Source organism: Desmodus rotundus, chromosome 6 (genome assembly GCF_022682495.2).
Source record: "Desmodus rotundus isolate HL8 chromosome 6, HLdesRot8A.1, whole genome shotgun sequence".
NCBI lineage: Eukaryota > Metazoa > Chordata > Mammalia > Chiroptera > Phyllostomidae > Desmodus > Desmodus rotundus.
This window is the reverse complement of record NC_071392.1, coordinates 57,382,788-57,402,617: the sequence shown is the minus strand read 5'-3', so window position 1 is coordinate 57,402,617 and position 19,830 is coordinate 57,382,788. Positions and strand designations below refer to the sequence as shown.

The window sequence follows — 19,830 nt, the reverse complement described above, 5'->3', positions numbered from 1 at the left end:
TCCATTTGCATAAAATATCTTTTTCCATCCATTTACTTTCAGTCTGTATCTTGTGTCATGAAGTAGGTCTCCTGTAGATAGTAAATATATGGGACATGTTTTCTTATCCATTCAGTTACCCTAGGTCTTTCAGTTGGAACATTTAATCCATTTACATTTAAAGTGATTATTGATAGGTACATATTTATTGCCATTTTATTCTTTATACCTATGTTATCCTCTCTCTCGTGTTTTTTTCTTCTTCTTCTTAAAGGAGACCCGTTGATATTTCTTGCAATACTAGTCTGTTGGTAATGAACTCTTTGTCTTTATTTTATTTTACTTTATTTTATATTATTTTATTATTTTTTTGGTCTGAGAAGCTCTTTATTTTGCCTTCTATTTTAAATGATAGGCTTGCTGTATAGAATGGTTTTAGTTGTAGGTGCTTGCTTTTTATCTTTTTGGATAGTTCATGCCAATCCCTTCTGGTCTGAAATGTTTCTGTTTTGAAATTAGCAAACAGCTTTATGGGAATTCCTTGCAGGCAACTCTCTCTTTCTGCTCTTAAGATTCTGTTTATCTTCAACCTTTGCCATTTTAACTATGAGGTGTCTTGGTGTGGGCTTCTTTGGGTTCATCTTGATTGGGACTCTGTGCTTCCTGGACAAGTTTGTGCTTTTCCTTCACCAGGTTAGGGAAATTTTCAGTCATTATTTCTTCAAACAGGTTCTCAATCCATTGTTTTTTTCTCTTCTCTTTCTGGTACCACTACAATGCAAATGTTGTTACACTTGATGTCCCAGAAGTACCTTATACTTTTTTCAATTTATAAAATTATATACTGTTTATAAAATTACATATATATATATATATAAATTTTTTTGTTCCATACTTGGGTGTTTACCGTATCTTGTTTACTAAATTGCTGATTAGATCCTCTGCTGAACTTAATTTGACTTTGATTCCATCTAATGTATACATCACTAGATGTATACATTACATATACAATACATATTGTATTCTTCATTTCTGACTTGTGCTTTCTTATAGCTTTTATGTACTTTTTTAATGCTTATTCTCTCTTGGTTTAAGTTCTCAATGAGATCATCCATTCTCTTCCTGAGTTCCTTTAGCATCCTTATAACCATTGTTTTGAACTCTGCATCTGGTATTTTGGTTGCTTCCATTTTATTTAATTCCTTTTCTGGGGTTAAGAACATTTTGAATGTTGCTTCATTTGGGGCATGTTTCTTTGTCTCCCCTTCTTGTGTGACTTTTTGTGTTTGTCTCTGTGTATTAGGTAGATCTGTTAGGTCTACCAAAATTGTTATTTGGTTTTACATTGTGGGTGTCTTATGGAGCTTAGTGGTATAATCTTCCTGGTGACCTGAGCGAGGTGCTCAAGGAATTTCTCTTGTGTGGTCTCTTGTAGTTGGATCTTGAATGCTGTTGGCTTGTTCCTAGGTGGGTTTAACCCTCAGGCTGGCTCACTATAAATATTGACCTTAATCACAGTGTATGAGATGCTGTGCAGGGGCTGACCTTCAAAGCAGAGTTGTTCCCAGCTGGGTTTGGTGCCCACCAGACACTCTCTTTGATTGCGCACTGCTTGTGTGAATAGTTAGATCAAGCTCTGGTGTGGTCTTAAGCACGTTACTGGTTGTGTTCATCCTGGGTTCACTTGGGTGGGATTCCTGCACAGGTTGATATCAAACACTGCCTGTAACTAGGCTTGGGCTACCTGTCTAAAGCCACCATGCAATTTGTTGTTTCTGTCTGCTTCTGGGCCTGGGTGTCCATGGTATGGGCCAAGCTATGTACAAGGGTTGGATTGTCCCAGCTCTGAACCAGAAGCAGATCAGTAAAATGCCCAAGGCACCCCAACACCCAACTTTTACCTGTCAGCTACTGTACCTACCCCTGAGTTTGCTGGGTCTTCCTTAAGAGCCTTCTGAAGAAAAACTGTAGAGTGGATTCAGGCTGGCTGTAACCTGCAGTCTTTACCACAAGGTAGGGCAAACAGTGTAAATAGGCAGGAGTGCTTGGGGACAGCACAGCTAGGAACTCAATGGGGGGTGGGGAAGTAGCCCCTACTCCAGAGCCATACACTCAGTCTCTGACCAAGTATCTGACACTAGCTTCCCCAGAAAGAGTGCACTGCAGGTTCATGTTGGGTATACACAGCTGGCCCCTATGCAGGAGTCAGAAGAACAGGTCAAGTGAGTCCCCAATTAGAAGAGTGGAACCAGCTGCACTTTTAGTGGTGGGTAAAGGCTGGCTCCTCACACCAGTGTCACATAATACAGTGCCAGTCTACAAACCTGCCTAGAGGCTCTCAAGGAGAAATGCTCAAAAGTCCCAGCTCTATGCAGCACTCCAATTTATCTGTGTGTCTGAACTCAGCAGGGCAGGACCATGGGGGTCAATGGACTAGCCAAGCAAGACTCCCATTGTGAAAGTGGAGCTGGTTGTGCCCAGGGGTAAGGAGGAAAAGAATGACCCTCCCTGACACCAGGGCAGCACCGCCCAGTATGTGTCTGAATCTGTGAAAAGAAACTCACAGAGAGATGTGCTCTGAAAGTCCAAAGTGTGTTCAGTACTCTATCAACTTGTGGGAATGACCTCAACAAAAGGAGAGCCACCAGGAGTGGGAAGGGTAACCCAAGTCAGTCTCCAGTTGGAAGCAGACTATTAGCTGTACACATGAAAGGAGAAAAATGTCCCCCATTTCAAAGCTACACAACTCAATGCCTGTCTGAGTCTCTATCAAGAGATTTTCCAAAAAAGTAAACAAAAGTTCCCTGTTGAGTGCAGCAAACAGATCTTTCTCCAGGACTCTACCTTGGCAGGGTAGTGTCACCAGTAATTGGAGGACTGGGATAGTGCACTTCCCAATCTGGTGGTGTAAGAATAAAAGTGTGGTGTAAGAATAAAATGTAGTGTTTGTCCATGAAAATATGGCATCTGATGGCAATATTGGATAGGAACTAAGCACAGGGACCTTGGTGTCTGACCCTTGACATATTTCTTTGAGGGCACACCACCTAGATCTTTTCTGTATGACTCCCATATATCGAAGTCATCCTCCCAATACTGGAGCCCTGGCTGAGTTGCCAAGAACCAAATCCTCTGTGCTGGCCTTCAAGAGAGCACCTGGGCTTCTAGCATACTCCTTTCTTCCCCAGGCAAACAAAATCCCCAATGATTTTTACAACTAGATGTTATGTGGGTACCTCCTCTCAGCTCTGGTGCTTGGGATGGGCACCTCAGCATAGGGTTGAGTTCCCATGGTCCTCATGCTTCTCATGCTTCTCAGCAGGGACCTTTGAGGCCAAAATACCCCTCCAGTATCTCAACCACCACATGTGGGTGTGGAGCCAGTCCTTTCCACATCTCCACCCTTCTTAGCACTCTCTATGGGGCTTCTACTACAAATCTTGATTTTAATACTTCTATTCAGCTAGCCTTCAGTTGATTATTCAGGCTAATTGTTCTACAGTTTAGCTATAAATCTGATTTGGTGATGAGAGGAGGCAAATGTAGCTTCCTCCTACTCCACAGGTATCTTGGTATCCTCACTTATATAAATTTTTGTTTCAACATAAAGAATTTCCAATTTGAATTCCTGTTTGTCATATATGAGAATTTGGGTTCAATTATGATGTTTTAAAAATATTGTCCACAATTTCCTTACCATACATTTAAAATATGCTCATTAAGGAAAATATAAACAATGAAGAAAAATAATTTTAAAAAATTGAGTGTTTTTTGCAAACTTGAGAGTACAAGCATACTTCGAATATATTTTCAATTCAATTATAAACCACCTTAAAAAAGCAAATATTATAATAAAGTCGCATAAACTTAATTTGGTTTTCCAGTGTATATAAAAGTTATGTTTGCACTATACTGTGGTCTGTTAAGTAGGTGATAGCATTATGTCTAAAAAATGTATATTCTTTAATTTAAAAATACTTTATTTGCTAAAAAAATTGCTAATTGTCATCTGAGACTTCAGGGAGTGAAAAAATCACACAGAAAAACACCCAGAACTGTACTGAAGTCCAACAACCAAAGATTTAAAGAAGCTGTATTCATCCAGATGGGTAGGAGGAGTGGAGCCAGGGAGTTGGGCAGAGAGGACTGGGTATGGTGGTGGAGAGCAGGGGTGCAGGGGTGGAGAGGCAGCAAGGCCACAGAAGCCATTGGAATGGGCAGCCCCACATTCATGTGTGGTGGACAAAAATTGGGGAGACAGTTTGTGAGCAAGCCAGCCCAGCCCCAGGCCAGACCGTGCAGCCCCGGGCAACAGTGCCAAGAAAAATAAAGCTTCATAGTGTGGGTTGGGGTGGTAGAAGAAACTGCCAGTACATATTTGAACCCACCCACCCTGGGAATTACAACAAGGACAGCAGCTGGAGGGGGACCAGTTGCATATGGGAAGTGGGTGAAGTGACTGGAAATGGGATGAGGGCCAGAGAAGCCCCCAGAAACCAGCCAGCAGTAAGTAGTATTGTCCTCTCTGGCCTCTCCTCCACACATGGAGCCACAATTGCCCCATCTAGGCAAATACCCAAAGCTCCACCCCATATGATTTAACAGGTGTTTTAAAACAAATAAAAGCATCTCTACCTAGTACACAGACACAGGGAGGCTGCCAAAATCAGCAGACAAAGAAATATGGCCGAAATGAAGGAACAGAACAAAACTCCAGAAAAAGAACTAAGCAATGTGGAGATAGCCAACCAATCAGATGCAGAATTCAAAACAATGGTGGTCTGAATGCTCAAAGATATCACTGAATATGGCTAAAGCATAAGGGAAGAAATGAAGCCTCTACTAAGGGAAATAAAGAAAAATCCACAGGAAATGAGCAGTGAAAGGAAGGAAGCCAGGATTCAAATCAATGCTTGGGAACATAAAGAAGAAATAGATATTTAATCAGAACAAAATGAAGAAACAAGAATTCAAAAACAAAAGAGGAGAGTTTAAGAACACTCTGGGACATCTCCAAAAGGCCCAACATCCGAATCATAGGGATGACAGAAAGAGAAGAGGAAGAGAAAAAAATGGAAAACTTATGTTAAAAAAATAATGAAAGAAAATTTCCTAATTTAGCAAAGGAAATAGACATACAAGTCCAGGAAGCACAGAGAGTCCCAAGCAATTTGGACTCAAAGAAGTCCACACCAAGACATACCATAATTAAAATGCCAAAGATTAAAGATAAAGAGAGAATCTTAAAAGCAGCAACAGAAAAGCAGAGTTTCCTGCAAAGGAGTTCCCATAAGATGCCAGCTGATCTCCCAAAAGAAACTTTGCAGGCAAAAAGGGACTAGCAAGAAGGATGAAAAACAAGGACCTACAGCCAAGATTACTCTATCCAGCAAATCTATCATTTAGAATGGAAGGACAGATAAAGTACTTTCAAGACAAGGTAAAGCTAATGGAGTATATCATCACCAAGCCCTTACCATATGAAATGTCAAAGGGACATATCTAAGAAAAAGAAGATCAAAACTATGAACACTAAAATGACAACAAACTAACAACTATCAATAACTGAATCTAAACAACAAAAACAAAAACAAACTAAGCAAACAACTAAAACAGGAATAGAATCATAGATATGGAGATCATTTAGAGAAAGGAGGACAATGGGGGAAAGGTATAAGGATTTAGAAGCATAATTGGGTAGGTACAGAATAGACAGGGGGATGCTAAGAACAGTATAGGCAATGGAGAAGCCAAAGACCTTACATGCATAACCTATGGACATGAACTAAGGGGGGGATTGCTAGAGAGAAGGAGGCAACCAGGTGGAAGGTGACAAAGGGAGAAAAATTGGAACTCTAATAACATAATCAATAAAAATACTTAGAATGTAGTAATAATGAAAAATTCCAAATATTGCAAAAGTTAACAAAAAATGACAGACACGAAGTGAGCAAATGAGAAAATGGAGCTTACAGTTTTCCTTGGCACCAAATTATATAAACCTTTAATTTATAAAACAAAATGCAATATCTGTTAAGCACAATAAAACAAGGTATGTTTTTATATAATATTGCATTTTACTTTTTTGAAATTAACATTAAATAAGCATGCTCAACTATTATTTAAACCTTTGCAGATAACATCCCTTTGTCTATGAAATCATCAAAATAATTTTTAATTTGTAAATATTTCCCTATTTTTGGAAATTGGGGCTTTTCCCTAAAAATAATGGCCTTTTGAAAATCATTTTTACGTTCAATTTCCTCCCTTGAGTAATACAGTAAAAATTGCTACTTGTATATCCAACACCCATTCTACCTTTCTTCCTTAATGAGAGAATCTAAATTTTATGTTCACTTATGGTTTTTGCCATTGTTATTTTGGTTATATTCAGCTAACTTACATAGAAAAGGTTCTTGACATAAAAAATATTTTTATTTTATAAAAATAAATATAAAAAGAATATTCCAATATTCTTCCTTAGAATATATGCATATTTTAGGATTCTCCCTTCCTGTGGCCAAATTGTTTTCCAAAAGTCATTTTATACTTCCAGGAGAAAATGTAATTCTAACCATGTTATAGAACCCTGGCTAACACTGAGCATTATCAATTAAATATAAGCTTAAAATAATATATCATTTTAATTTATTTGATTACTAGTAAGATTACACATTTTTAAATCAAATTTGAGTTAGCCACACTGAGCTGTGTGCTTCAGTTGGTTGGGCATCAAACTGCAAAGCAAAAGATCACTGATGCAATTCTGGGTCAGGGCACATGCCTGGGTGGTGGGTTTGGTCCCTAGTCAGGGTAGGTACAAGAGGCAACCAATTGATGTTTTTCTCTCACATCAATGCTTCTCTCCCTCTTCTTCTCCCACTTGTAGTTTATCTTCTTTATACATTGAACTGTAATTGTTATGACTTCCCACCATCTGGATGTTGCCTTGGCATTCAACTTGTAGAGCATATACTCTTACTTTAGATATTTCAATACTCTGTTTTCTTCCTGAGTTATTCTTTCCCTGCAGTAATTTTGCATATCTGTCGATTGCATTTTACTCTCTTGATGGACAATTATATACCCTAGTTCAATATTCTTCAAAGCACCTCACAGTTGTGCCCACATTAGTATATGCAACCAGATCCATTATTGGCTCAACCTGAGAAGAAGGTATCCTGCAGCTTAGGTCTCATGGATGGACCCTGAATAAAGCAGTGAGCCTTGTACCTAGATAACCAAAATGAGTTAGTGTATGTCAGAATGTGAGTAACTCTTCTTGAGATGCCAGCAACAGGGAGTAGCCAAATGGTCTCACCTAAAGCTCTGCAGGGTGGAAGAAACTCTTAGGTATCTAAGGGTTAGGTATTAGATGGCACGGCTAGGTGAGTAGATTAATATATATTTTGACCTTTTCAAGATGGCGGCAAGATAGGTGGGAGTGGAGTCCACTTCCCCTCAACGCCAGTGAAATACCTAGCTGATCTGAGGAGCAGAGCGAACAGCCAACAGTATTCCAGCATATATGAAGATCGGAGACCAAAGACACAGGACATTGAAAGATCAGACGGTTGTTTGTCTTCCTGGAGTGGAGTTCTGTGAGTTCTTTATATATTTTGGAGATCAGGCCCTTGTCTGAGGTATCATTGGCAAACATGTTTTCCCATACTGTTGGTTCTCTTTGTAATTTGGTGCTGTTTTCTTTAGCCATGCAGAAGCTTTTTATTTTGATGAGGTCCCATTTGTTTATTCTTTCCTTTATGTCCCTTGCTTTAGGGGACATGTCTGTGAGGATGTTGCTGCATGGAATGTCTGAGATTTTCCTGTCAATGTTTTCCTCAAGGACTTTTATGGTGTCACAAGTTATATTTAAGTCCTTTATCCATCTTGAGTTTATTTTCATATACGGCGTAAGTTGGTGATCGCGTTTCATTTTTTTGCACATAGCTGTCCAGATCTCCCAACACCAGCTGTTGAAGAGGCTGTTTTTGCTCCATTTTATGCTCCTGCCTCCTTTGTCAAAATGGAACTGCCTTTTGACCCAGCAATTCCGCTGCTGGGATTATACCCCAAGAACCCTGAAATATCAATCCAAAACAACCTGTGCACCCCAATGTTCATAGCAGCACAATTTACAATAGCCAAGTACTGCAAGCAACCTAAGTGCCCATCAGCAAACAAGTGGATCCAAAAACGATGGTATATTTACACAATGGAATTCTATGCAGCAGAGAGAAAGAAGGAGCTTATACCCTTTGCAACAGCATGGATGAAACTGGAGAGCATTATGCTAAGTGACATAAGCCAGGCGGTGAGGGACAAATACCATATCATCTCACCTTTAACTGGAACATAATCAATAGAAGAAAAAAGCAAACAAAATACAACCAGAGACATTGAAGTTAAGAACAATCTAAGAATAGCCAGGGGGGAGTGGGGTGGGGACAGTGGGAAGAGGGGATTACAGGAACTACTATAAAGGACACAAACAAAATCAAGAGGGAGGGTGGAGGTGGGGGAGGGAGGAGGTTTCAGCTGGGGTGGGGTGGAGGGATGGGGAGAAAAGGCATACAACTGTAATTGAATAACAATAATATATATATATATATAAATACTATGAGCAAAGAATTTATGAAAATCTTCATTAATATAATAATCTTCTGAATTAATGGGAATGTTTTTTCTTAAGCAAGTGTTTTAATAGTTTGTTCCATTATTTAACAACTTAATTATCAATGAATCTTTCTTTGTGTCTACTGAAATGCCTCATATGAAATAAAATAATTTATTCACATTTGAAACAGATATTAAATTATTTAAAATTTCTCTTGAGGATGAGGTATGAAGGAAAGTCTCCCACAAATGGTAAAACAGATGCAACAATATATAAATGATTCAGTATATATGTCTTTCTTTTTTTTTAATTTTAATTTTTTATTGTTATTCAATTACAGTTGTGTGCCTTTTCTCCACAATGCTCCACCCCACCCCAGCTGAAACTCCTCCCTCCCCAAACTTCCACCCTCCCCCTTGATTTTGTCCATGTGTCCTTTATAGTTGTTCCTGTAATCCCTCCTCCTCACTGTCCCCTCCCCACTCCGACCTGCCCATTGTTAGATTGTTCTTAACTTCAATGTCTCTGGTTATACTTACTTTGCTTTTTTCTACTTTTGATTATGTTCCAGTAAAAGGTGAGATCATATGATATTTGTCCCTCACTGTCTGGCTTATTTCACTTAGCATAATGCTCTCCAGTTGCATCCATGCTGTTGCAAAGGGTATAAGGTCCTTCTTTCTCTGTGCTGCGTAGAATTCCCTTGTGTAGATATACCATCGTTTTTGGATCCACTCATTTGCTGATGGGCACTTAGGTTGCTTCCAGTACTTGGCTATTATAAATTGTGCTGCTATGAACATTGGGGTGCACAGGTTCTTTTGGATTGGTGTTTCAGGGTTCTTAGGGTATAATCCCAGCAGTGGAATTGCTGGGTCAAAGGGCAGTTCCATTTTTAGTTTTCTGAGGAAATTCCATACTGTTTTCCACAGTGGCCTCACCAGTCTGCATTCCCACCAACAGGGCACTAGGGTTCCCTTTTCTCCGCATCCTCTCCAACATTTGTTTGTGGATTTGTTTATGTTGGCTACTCTGACTGGTGTGAGATGGTACCTCATTGTGGTTTTAATTTGCATCTCTCTGATGGCTAGTGATGCTGAGCATCTTTTCATATGTCTCTGGGCCCTCTGTATGTCTTCCTTAGAGAAGGGTGTGTTCAAGTCCTTTGCCCATTTTTTAATTGGGTTGTTTGTCTTTCTGGAGTGTAGTCATGTGAGTTCTTTATATATTTTGGAGATCAGGCCCTTGGCTGAGGTATCATTGGCAATATGTTTTCCCATACTGTTAGTTCTCTTTGTAATTTGGTGCTGTTTTCTTTAGCCATGCAGAAGCTTTTTATTTTGATGAGGTCCCATTTGTTTATTCTTTCCTTTATGTCCCTTGCTTTAGGGGACATGGTGTGAGGATGTTGCTGCGTGGAATGTCTGAGATTTTCCTGCCAATGTTTTCCTCAAGGACTTTTATGGTGTTATGACTTATATTTAAGTCTTTTTATCCATCTGGAGTTTATTTTTGTGTATGGCGTAAGTTGGTGATCAAAAACTTGACAGTTTAATACAGTTTAATTATGATGTGTAATGGAGTAGGTCTCTTTGGGTTAATCTCAATTGGCTCTCTCTGTGCTTCCTGAACATGTGTTGTTTTTCCCCTCTCCAAGTTCGGAAAATTTTCTGTCAATATTTTTTGTAACAGGGTTTCTATCCCTTGCTCCTTTTCTTCTCCTTCTGGTATTCCTGTGATTTGAATGTCGTTGTGTTTCCTGTTGTCTCAGAGTTTCCTTAAGCTATCTTCATATTTTTTGACTCCTTTTTTGTGCAGCTGCTCTGCTTGGGTTTTTCTTTCTACCTTGTCCCTACAGCTTACTAATTCAGTCCTCTGCTTCATCTAGCCTGCTTGTAATTCTTTCTAGTGTGTTGTTTATTTCAGAAACTGTATTTTTCATTTCTTCCTAGTTCTTGTTTATAGTTTTTATTTCCTTTTCCATACAGTTGTAGTTCCCACTAGGTTCAATGTAGTTGTCTGTGAGTTCCTTAGCCATCCTTATAACCATTCTTTTGAATTCTCTATCTGATTCTTTGCTTGCCTCCATTTCATTTAGCTCTTTTAGTGGGGAGTCTTCCATTCCTTTTGATTGCAGGTTTTTTGTCTCTTCATATTAAGTGAGTCTTTTTGTTTTTCTCTGTGCTTCCTGATGTTCCACTTTGCTAGATGGCTTTGTAGAGTGAACTGCTATGGTAGGAGTTCTATGGGATTCAGCGGTCTGGTCTCTTTGATATCCTTGTCTGGATGTTCTAGGGTTGCTCTTTCTTCTGTTTGTGCCGGCTATTGTGATGTACTTGGTTTTCCTGTTTTTGGCTCCTTTTTTGATACATTCCTTTATGCAGTGGATTTACTAGTGTTCACAACTCCCAACTTATCTTGTATGTATGTGATCAGTGGCAGTGTGAAGTCAAAATGGATTAAGACAGTGGGAGAGTATTCTATGGGGTTTAATGTACCAACAAGGAGAAAACAGATAGCAGATCCTTTGGAGAAGCACATCATAATCATGATATTTCACCCAACTAGCCACTTCTTATAAACATGATAAAGAGATAAAACTCATATTGGAAGGCAGAAGGAATGTGAGCTGAATCCAGAGCACAGAGCACTTGCACGAGGTTACATGATGAGATATAGTGGGAGTAAAAGATAGAACTAGGCATAGTGTGCAATAATAGAGTTAACCACAATAGTAATAAAGCTCAGGAAGATAGTGAAATGTACCGAGACCAGGGAGGTTGATGTGTGGTATTTATAATAATATGGAACAATTATTTACTATAATACTGCAACAACAATAATATGACAAGAAACATATAAGCTGAATAAAAATACTAGAAAATAAAAGACCAATAGTAGTGTGTTATTGGAAAGAGTGAAGTGAAAGAAGAAAAATTAAAATGCAATATGAAAGAGAGAACAAGGAAAACCAGTCAAACAATGCAATTAAATAAGCAAATGAAACAAAGAATATTAAACAAAGGAGAAATAAAAATTATAATAAAATAAAATAAATAAATATATTGAAAAATAATAATAAAAATAAACGATATAATGTGAGTTCTATAGGATAGCAAAGTGAAATGTGTCTCAGTTTCTCAATTGCTGTAATTAGCCTCATGATCCTTCTCTGGATCTGTCTTTGGTTCTTTCACAGCTCCAAGTCTTATTTTCTCACTCTTGGAGGTGAAAACAATAAAAAACAAAAGCTTCCTGCTGACTCACCCCTCTAAGTTAGTTCTGCTGGTCTTCCTGGATGTTGCAGGCAGAGAGGGCTGGCCATTGCTTTTTTTTTCCTTTCCTGTGGTTTTGTGAGATGGGGGCTAGTTCTGGGCTAAAATATTCACAGTTGCCCAGCCTCTAGCCAGACCTTCATAGTACTTCCAGGCCCCCACTGTACATCTGCCCCTGGCCGGTACCTTTAATCCACCTTACACCTCACCACCTCCCTCTTTGCTGGCCTTGGTGCTGTGCAAGTGCAAAGTTCTTTCTGGGCTTTAGTTCCCCTATTAAATTAAGTCTCTGGGGACTGGTACCCCTCTGAGCCCCTGCTGCCCCACTTTGATCAGTCCATGAGGTACCCTGGTTAAGAGAAAATTGCGCCCTTCCTCCTCCCTCTTCACTGTACCAACAGCTGTGTGAGGATTCCTTACACAAAGGCTGAGAGCCTTTTTTATCTTTTAAGTAAATTCCTCTTTTTTGCACATGTTGTTCTTAACAAGTGTCCGAGTTTTCACACAGTCCAACTCTTTGACCGTTCTGGAGACTCTCTGGTCATGGTCTGTCACTGCCGAACTCTTCTCCCTTCTCCAGGTGTCACCCTCCCCAATTTCTCTGGTAGTGTCCTAGCCAGTGACCACAGTCCCAGCAGGGGAACACCACCTCTGTGTGTCTCCCACTGTGTCTTTATTCCTCACAGCAACTTCAACCATCCAGGTCTCTCCTGGTGTGACACTGCCTTCCCTGCTCTGGTAGAGGAGGGTGCAGCTGATACAGCTCTCCTCCAAAGATCCTGAAGCAGCCACCAACCATGACACCAGGCACCAGTCTGGGGGCCACAGTAGCCTTGGTCCTCTCATCAATCTCAGGGACCTTACCATCCCAAAGCAATCTCCTTACTGTGTGTTTTTCAACATCCTCTACAATTGTGGCTTCCAAACTTCATACAATCTGGGATTCTGTTGGGTGTTTGCTCTGTTGTTCAGAAGATTGGCTACATGGTCCAGTTGTGTGTACCAAAAGCTGGTGACAAGGAAGGTTCCAGGATGTAAATCTCTTCCTCTTCTAGGGAAAGAACTATACCCTTCAGTGAGTGCAGCATAAGCTCTATTTCAAACCTCTCTTCACCTGTCGCTTGGTACATTTATGTAGGGCATGCCTGAACAGCTATACAAGGCAATTCTGATAATCCTAAATTCTCATCTCTTTGGCACCTACAGGCAGTGTAACTCATATGTGCAACTTGTATATGTTGATTATGATGTATACTAGACTTCATATGTAGTTCCATTTGCTATGTACAGCAGCCATACATTAAATGATATATACAAAGTTGGCAATAATATCAATATTCTACATTAATACTAAGAAAGTCTATGTAACTCACTCTTAATAAGAGGTGAGTTAAGAATTGGACTTATATCTATTAAATTCCACATTCTTCCCTTAACTTTAGATATTTTGTGTTTTTAAACTACTATAAATACATAAATGCTTGTAATGAATAACAATAGAGCTGTTATAGCAGAGATGCCTACTATTCAGACTTTAAGAGTTTTTTAATGATTACTTTAACTAGAAAAGTAAAGAAAAATAAAAACAATCATTAAGAAAGTGCCATTCTCTGATAATGTCTAATTTATCTTCACTTATCTAGTTAAAGTAATCATTAAAAAACTCTTAAAGTGTGAATTCTTATTAGCCATCTCTGTTATAATACCTCTATTTTTATTCATTATAATCATTTATGTATTTACAGAAATTTAAAAATGCAAAGTATCTAAAGAAAAGGGAAGAATGTGGACTTTAATAGATATAAGTCCAATTCTTTTTTGGCATCTATTGATTGTTTTTTATTTTATTATATTTTTATTGTTATTCAATTACAGTTGTCTGCATTTTCTCCCCATTCCTCCACCCCATCCCACCCAAACCCACCTCTCTCCCCCACCTCCACCCTCTGCCTTGGTTTTGTCCATGTGTCCTATACAGTAGTTCCTGTAAACCCCTCTCCCAACTATCTCCTCCTCACTCCCCACTGGCTATTGATAGATAGTTCTTAACTTCAATGTTTCTGGTTATATTTGGTATGCTTTCTTCTACTGTTGATTATGTTCCAGTAAAAAGCGAGATAATATGGTATTTGTCCCTCACCGCCTGGCTTATTTCACTTAACATAATGCTCTCCAGTTCCATCCATGCTGTTGTAAAGGGTATAAGCTCCTCCTTTCTCTCAGCTGCGTAGAATTCCATTGTATAAATGTACCACAGTTTTTTGATCCACTCATTTGCTGATGGGCACTTAGGTTGCTTCCAGTACTTGGCTATTGTAAATTGTGCTGTGATGAACATTGGGGTGCATAGGTTCTTTTGGTGTTTCAGGGTCCTTAGGGTATAATCCAAGCAGTGGAATTGCTGGGTCAAAGGGCAGTTCCATTTTTAGTTTTCTGAGGAAATTCCATACTATTTTCCACAGTGGCCTCACCAGTGTGCATTCCCACCAACAGGGCACTAGGTTGCCCTTTTCTCCTCATCCTCTCCAACATTTGTCTGTGGATTTGTTTATGTTGGCCACTCTGACTGGTGTGAAATAGTACCTCATTGTGGTTTTAATTTGCATCTCTCTGATGGCTAGTGATGCTGAGCATCTTTTCATATGTCTTTGGGCACTCTGTATGTCTTCCTTGGAGAAGTGTCTGTTCAAGTCCTTGGCCCATTTGTTAATTGGGTTATTTGTCTTCCTGGAGTGAGTCGTGTAAGTTCTTTATATATTTTGGAGATCAGGCCATTTTCTGAGGTATCATCGGCAAATATGTTTTCCCGTACTGTTGGTTCTCTTTGTAATTTGGTGCTGTTATCTTTAGCCATGCAGAAGCTTTTTATTTTGATGAGGTCCCATTTGTTTATTCTTTCCTTTATGTCCCTTGCTTTAGAAAATGTGCCTGTGAGGTTGTTGCTGTGTGGAATGTCTGAGATTCTCCTGCCAATGTTTCCCTCTAGGACTTTTATGGTGTTATGACATATATTTAAGTCTTTTATTCACCTTCAATTTATCTTTGTGTGTGGTGTAAGTTGGTGATCGAGTATCATTTTTTTTTTGCACGTAGCTGTCCAGATCTCCCAACACCATTTGTTGAAGAGGTTATTTTTACTTCATTTTATGCTCCTGCCTCCTTTGTCAAATATTAATTGACCACAAAGACTTGGGTTTATTTCCGGGCTCTCTGTTCTCTTCCATTGGTCTATGTGCCTGTTTTTATGCCAGTACCAGGCTGTTTTGATAACAGTGGCCCTTCACAGTAATTTCTTACAATCCTTTGTATTTCTGTGGTATCAGTTGTAATCTCTCCTCTTTCATTTCTAATTGTGTTCATATGGATCCTCTCTCATTTTTTCTTGATGAGCTTGTAAAGATTGTTTATCTTTTCAAAGAACCAGCTCCTGGATTCGTTGATCCTTAGAATTGTGCTTTTAGTATCTATGTCATTTAACTCTTCTCTGATCTTGGTTATTTCCTTCCTTCTACTTGTTCTGGGCTGTCTTCTTTGTTGTTCCTTGAGTTCATGTAGGGGTAGGATTAAGCTGTTTCATTAAAACGTTTCTATCTTTTTAAGGTAGGTCTGTATTGCTACAAATTTCCCTCTAAGGACTGCCTTTGCTGTGTCCCATAGGTTTTGGGTTGTTGTGTGTTCGTTTTCGTTTGTTTCCAGAAACTTTTTTATTTCTTACCTAATCTCATTCTTGACCCATTCATTGCTCAATAGCATGCTATTAAATCTCCATCATTTTGAGTGTTTTGGGTTTTTTCCATTGGGGTTGGTTTCTAGTTTCAGTCCCTTGTGGTCAGAGAAAATGCTTGGTATGATTTCGAATTTCTTGAAGCTTGCTTTGTGTCCTATCATGTGGTCTATCTTTGAAAATCTTCCATGTACACTTGAAAAGAATATGTATTTTGCTTCTTTGGGATGAAAAGCTCTATATATATATCAGTTAAGTCCATTCCCTCTAGGGTATTGTTAAGTGACACAATATCCTTGTTGATATTTTGTTTGGAAGACCTGTCCATTTTTGACAGTGGGGTGTTAAAATCCCCTACCATTAATGTGTTCCTCTCAACATCTTTCTTGAAGTCCTCCAGGATTTTCTTTATGTATTTGGGTGCTCCTATGTTGGGTACATATATATATTTACAATGTTTATGTCTTCTTGGTGGATTCTTCCTTTGAGTAGTATGAAGAGACCCTCTGGGTCTCTTTTTATGGCCCTTCTTTTGAAGTCTCTTTTGTCTGATATGAGTATTGCTACCCCTGCTTTTTTTTTTCCTGTCCGTTTGCTTGGAAAATTTGTTTCCATCTATTCACTTTAGTCTGTGTAGGTGTTCGGTCCTGAGGTCGGCCTCTTGTAGACAGCATATGTGTGGGTCATGTTTTCTTATCCATTCAGCTATTCTATGTCTTTTGATTGGAGCATTTAGTCCATTTACGTTTAATGTTATTATCAATAGGTAGTTATTCATTGCCATTTTTTCCTACCTGTATTCCTCTGTCATTCTCTTTTCCTTCCTTTCCTTAAAGCAGTCCCTTTAGCATCTCTTACAGAGCTGGTTTGGTGGAGGTTTATTCTTTTAGACTTCTTTTGTCTGGTAAGCTCTTTATTTGGCTCTCTCTCTTGATTGAGAGCCTGAGTGAGTAAAGTAGCCTTGGTTGCAGGCCTCTGGTTCTCATTACTTGGAATATTTTTTGCCATTCTCTTCTGGTGTTGAGCATTTCCATTGAGACGTCAGCTGCTAACCTTATTAGGGCTCCCTTGTATGTTACTTATTCTTTCTCCCTTGCTGCCTTTAAGATCAGCTCTTTGTCATGGAATTTTTGCCATTTTAATTGCGATGGGTCTTGCAGTGGGCCTCTTTGGGTTTCTCTTGATTGGGACTCTCCGAGTTTCCTGGATTTGTGTGACTTTTTCATCAGATTAGGGAAATTTTCCATCATTATTTTTTCAAACAGGTTTTTATCCCTTGCTCTTCTTCTCCTCCTTCTGGTATCCCTATTATACGCATATTACACTTCATATTGTCCTGCATTTCCCTTAACCCCTTTTCATTCTTTCTGAGCCTCTTTTCCTTTTCTTGCTCTTTCTGGGTGTTTTTTTCTACTTTGTCCTCCAGCTCGCTGATTTGATCCTCTGCTTCATCAAGTCTGCCTTTAATTATTTCTACTGTGTTCTTCAATTCAGAAATTGTATTCTTCATTTCCTCTTGGCCCTTGTTGATAGTTTCTATTTCTTTTTTCATGTTGATATAGGTTGCAGTGAGTTCATTGTAGTTCCCTTGTAGTTTCTGGTAATTCTCTGTGAGCTCATTGAGCTTCCTGATAACCATTGCTTTGAACTCAGTATCTGATGGTTGACTTGACTCTGTTTAATTTCTCATTCTTTCTGAGGCTTCCTCCTTTCCTTTCATTTGGGGATTGTTTCTTTGTGTTCTCATTGTTTGTGAGACTCTTCTTGTTAGCCTCTGCTTCTTAAATTGATCTTTTCTGACTCCCTGGGTTTGTGGTATGAACTGCTATGGTAGAATGTCAGTGGGATTCAGTGGTCGCGAGTCCTTAATCTCCTCAGCTCGCTCATCTTGGGCTGTCGTTTTTGTTGGCTCTCTGTATGTCTTTGGGTTTTGATTCTTTATGGGTCTTCTTTAACGGGTCCTTCCCTGGAGTTGGTTAACTGAGGGTCACTCCATCCACCACGTCTTGTATTCTGTTGTGCAGATGTGGACAGTTTGTGTTGAAGCTGATTCTTCTGTGTGTAAAATATTTTGAGGCATCTCTCTCGCTCTTCTTCAGTTGTTTGTTCTGAGTAATTTCTCCACTATTTAGTTGTATTTCCAGATATGTTCTGGATTGAGGTTAGTGTGGCTTCCACTCTCTTCTTCACCTTCTTCTGTTGTTATCTGTTGGTGGTTCCTTTGTTGGTGGGTTTCCTCTTCCAGCAGGTCTACTGGTGTTTACCGCTCCCACCTTGCAAGTTCTTTGGTATAGCAAAGTGAAATCTGTCTCACTGTCTTGGTTATTAGGATGACCTCCGTTTGGGTGTAACACTGGTCTTTTCAGAGCTCCAGGTTTTATTGTCTCACCTGTGGGAACAGGATGGAATAAAGAAAAGGAAAAGGGAGGAAGGAAAAAGGAATAGAAAATGAATGGAAGGAAGAAGGAGTAAAAAAGATCAGAGGAAAGAAAAGAAGAAAGAATTTTAACAAAAATGAAAATAAATAAATAAATAAAAGAAGGCAGGAAGAAGGAATTAAAAAGTAAAGGAAGGATGGAAGAAGGAATAAATAGAGAAAGAAGGACAGTAAGGAAGAAGGAATTTAGGTGGGGGGAGTCTCCTGGCTTTAAACAGGTCGGGTCAGTTCTGCTGGCCTTCCTGTCCGTGAAACAGGAGGGGCTGGGTGGAGGGACTGGTTTCACTTTTCTCCCTTCCTGAGTCACACTCTTTGCTGTTGTCCAGCCTCCAGTCCAGTTCCTGAGGTCCTTCTGCTCTACCCTAGTCCTTTAGTCCATCAATTGTGCTGTCCTTGAGGTGCACCAATTAGGGTCAACTCACACTCCACCTTCTTTCTCTTTGCTGTCCTAGATGGTAGGGTCTCTCGATGCTCCTTCAGGGTAGTTCAGCCCCCTACTGAGTCAAGTCTTTCCGGGGATTGCGGTCTCCCGTAGCCCTGTAGCTCCCCTCTGCTGGGTGTTCTGCCTTCCTCCTAGAGAGTGAGTAGGCTTTCAGGGCTCTGTGCACAGGGGCTAGGTGGGAGGTATTCAGTCCCTGGTGTGGCTTCAGGTGTGGTTGCCTTCGGGCAGCCAGGCCATTGATTGGAGTGAGCGCCCACCTGTGGTTTCAGTTGTGGGCGCCCAGGCCGCTCATCAGGGTGTGCACCAACTGGGCTTCAGGTGTGTGTTGGGGCTGCTTATCTGGCGTTCACAGTCCAGGGGCTGAGGGGGTGGGGGAGCAAGAGGCCATGGCTGCTGTGGAGAATTCTCTAAGCAGCCTCTAAGTGCCTCTATTTTTTTTTTCTTTTCAAGAAATTCCTCCTATTCAAGCTCCCCCGGTTGAACCAAGCACCTGGCCTCTCACACAGCCCAGCCTGACTCTCTCCCAAGAATCCTGCAGCAGACCCTGAGCCCCAGCTGGGGGGCCTTCAGCCACCCTGGTCCCGCTCTGGTCCCAGGGACCTTATTGTCCTTAAGCACTCTTCTTACCGTCTGATCTTTCAATGTCCTCTACAATCTTTGGTCTCTTACCTTCATATATGCTGGAATACTGTTGGCCATTCACTCTGTTCCTCAGATCAGCCAGGCATTTCACTGGTACCAAGGGGAAGTGGACTCTGCTCCCACCTATCTTGCTGCCATCTTCCTCCCCATAAGTTCAATTTTTAACTCACCTCTTATTAAAAGAGTGAGTTACATAGACTTTCTTAGTATTAATGTAGAATATTGATATTATTGCCAACTTTGTATATATCATTTAATGTATGGCTGCTGTACATAGCAAATGTAACTACATGTGAAGTCTAGTATACATCATAATCAACATATACAAGTTGCACATATGAGTTACACTGCCTGTAGGTGCCAAAGAGATGAGAATTTAGGATTATCAGAACTGCCTTGTATAGCTGTTCAGGCATGCCCTACATAAATGTGTCAAGCAACAGGTGAAGAGGGAATAGAGCTCATGCTGCACTCACCAAAGGGCATAGGTCTTGCCCTAGAAGAGGAAGAGATTTACATCCTAAACTCTTATGAGTTAATGTTGCCTTAAAAAAGAACTCCTTATAACATTTTGGTTAGGTTTGCCTGGCACATGATTAGTTTTCAAACTTTGTCAGGAAGGACCAGCTCATTCACAAAGAAAAGTAAAAGATAAGTTTTTACCTGTACAAATATGTATGTCTGCAACTCTACTTTTCATTTTGGAACATGGAT

The 19,830-nt window shown here is 39.8% G+C and overlaps 1 protein-coding gene across 1 annotated transcript in view; it reads right to left on the bottom strand.

Moving 5' to 3' along the window:
• Positions 1-19,830, bottom strand: part of HECW1 (HECT, C2 and WW domain containing E3 ubiquitin protein ligase 1) — an 803,434-nt gene that overhangs the window by 535,052 nt on the left and 248,552 nt on the right. The gene's annotated exons all lie outside the window — the stretch shown is intronic.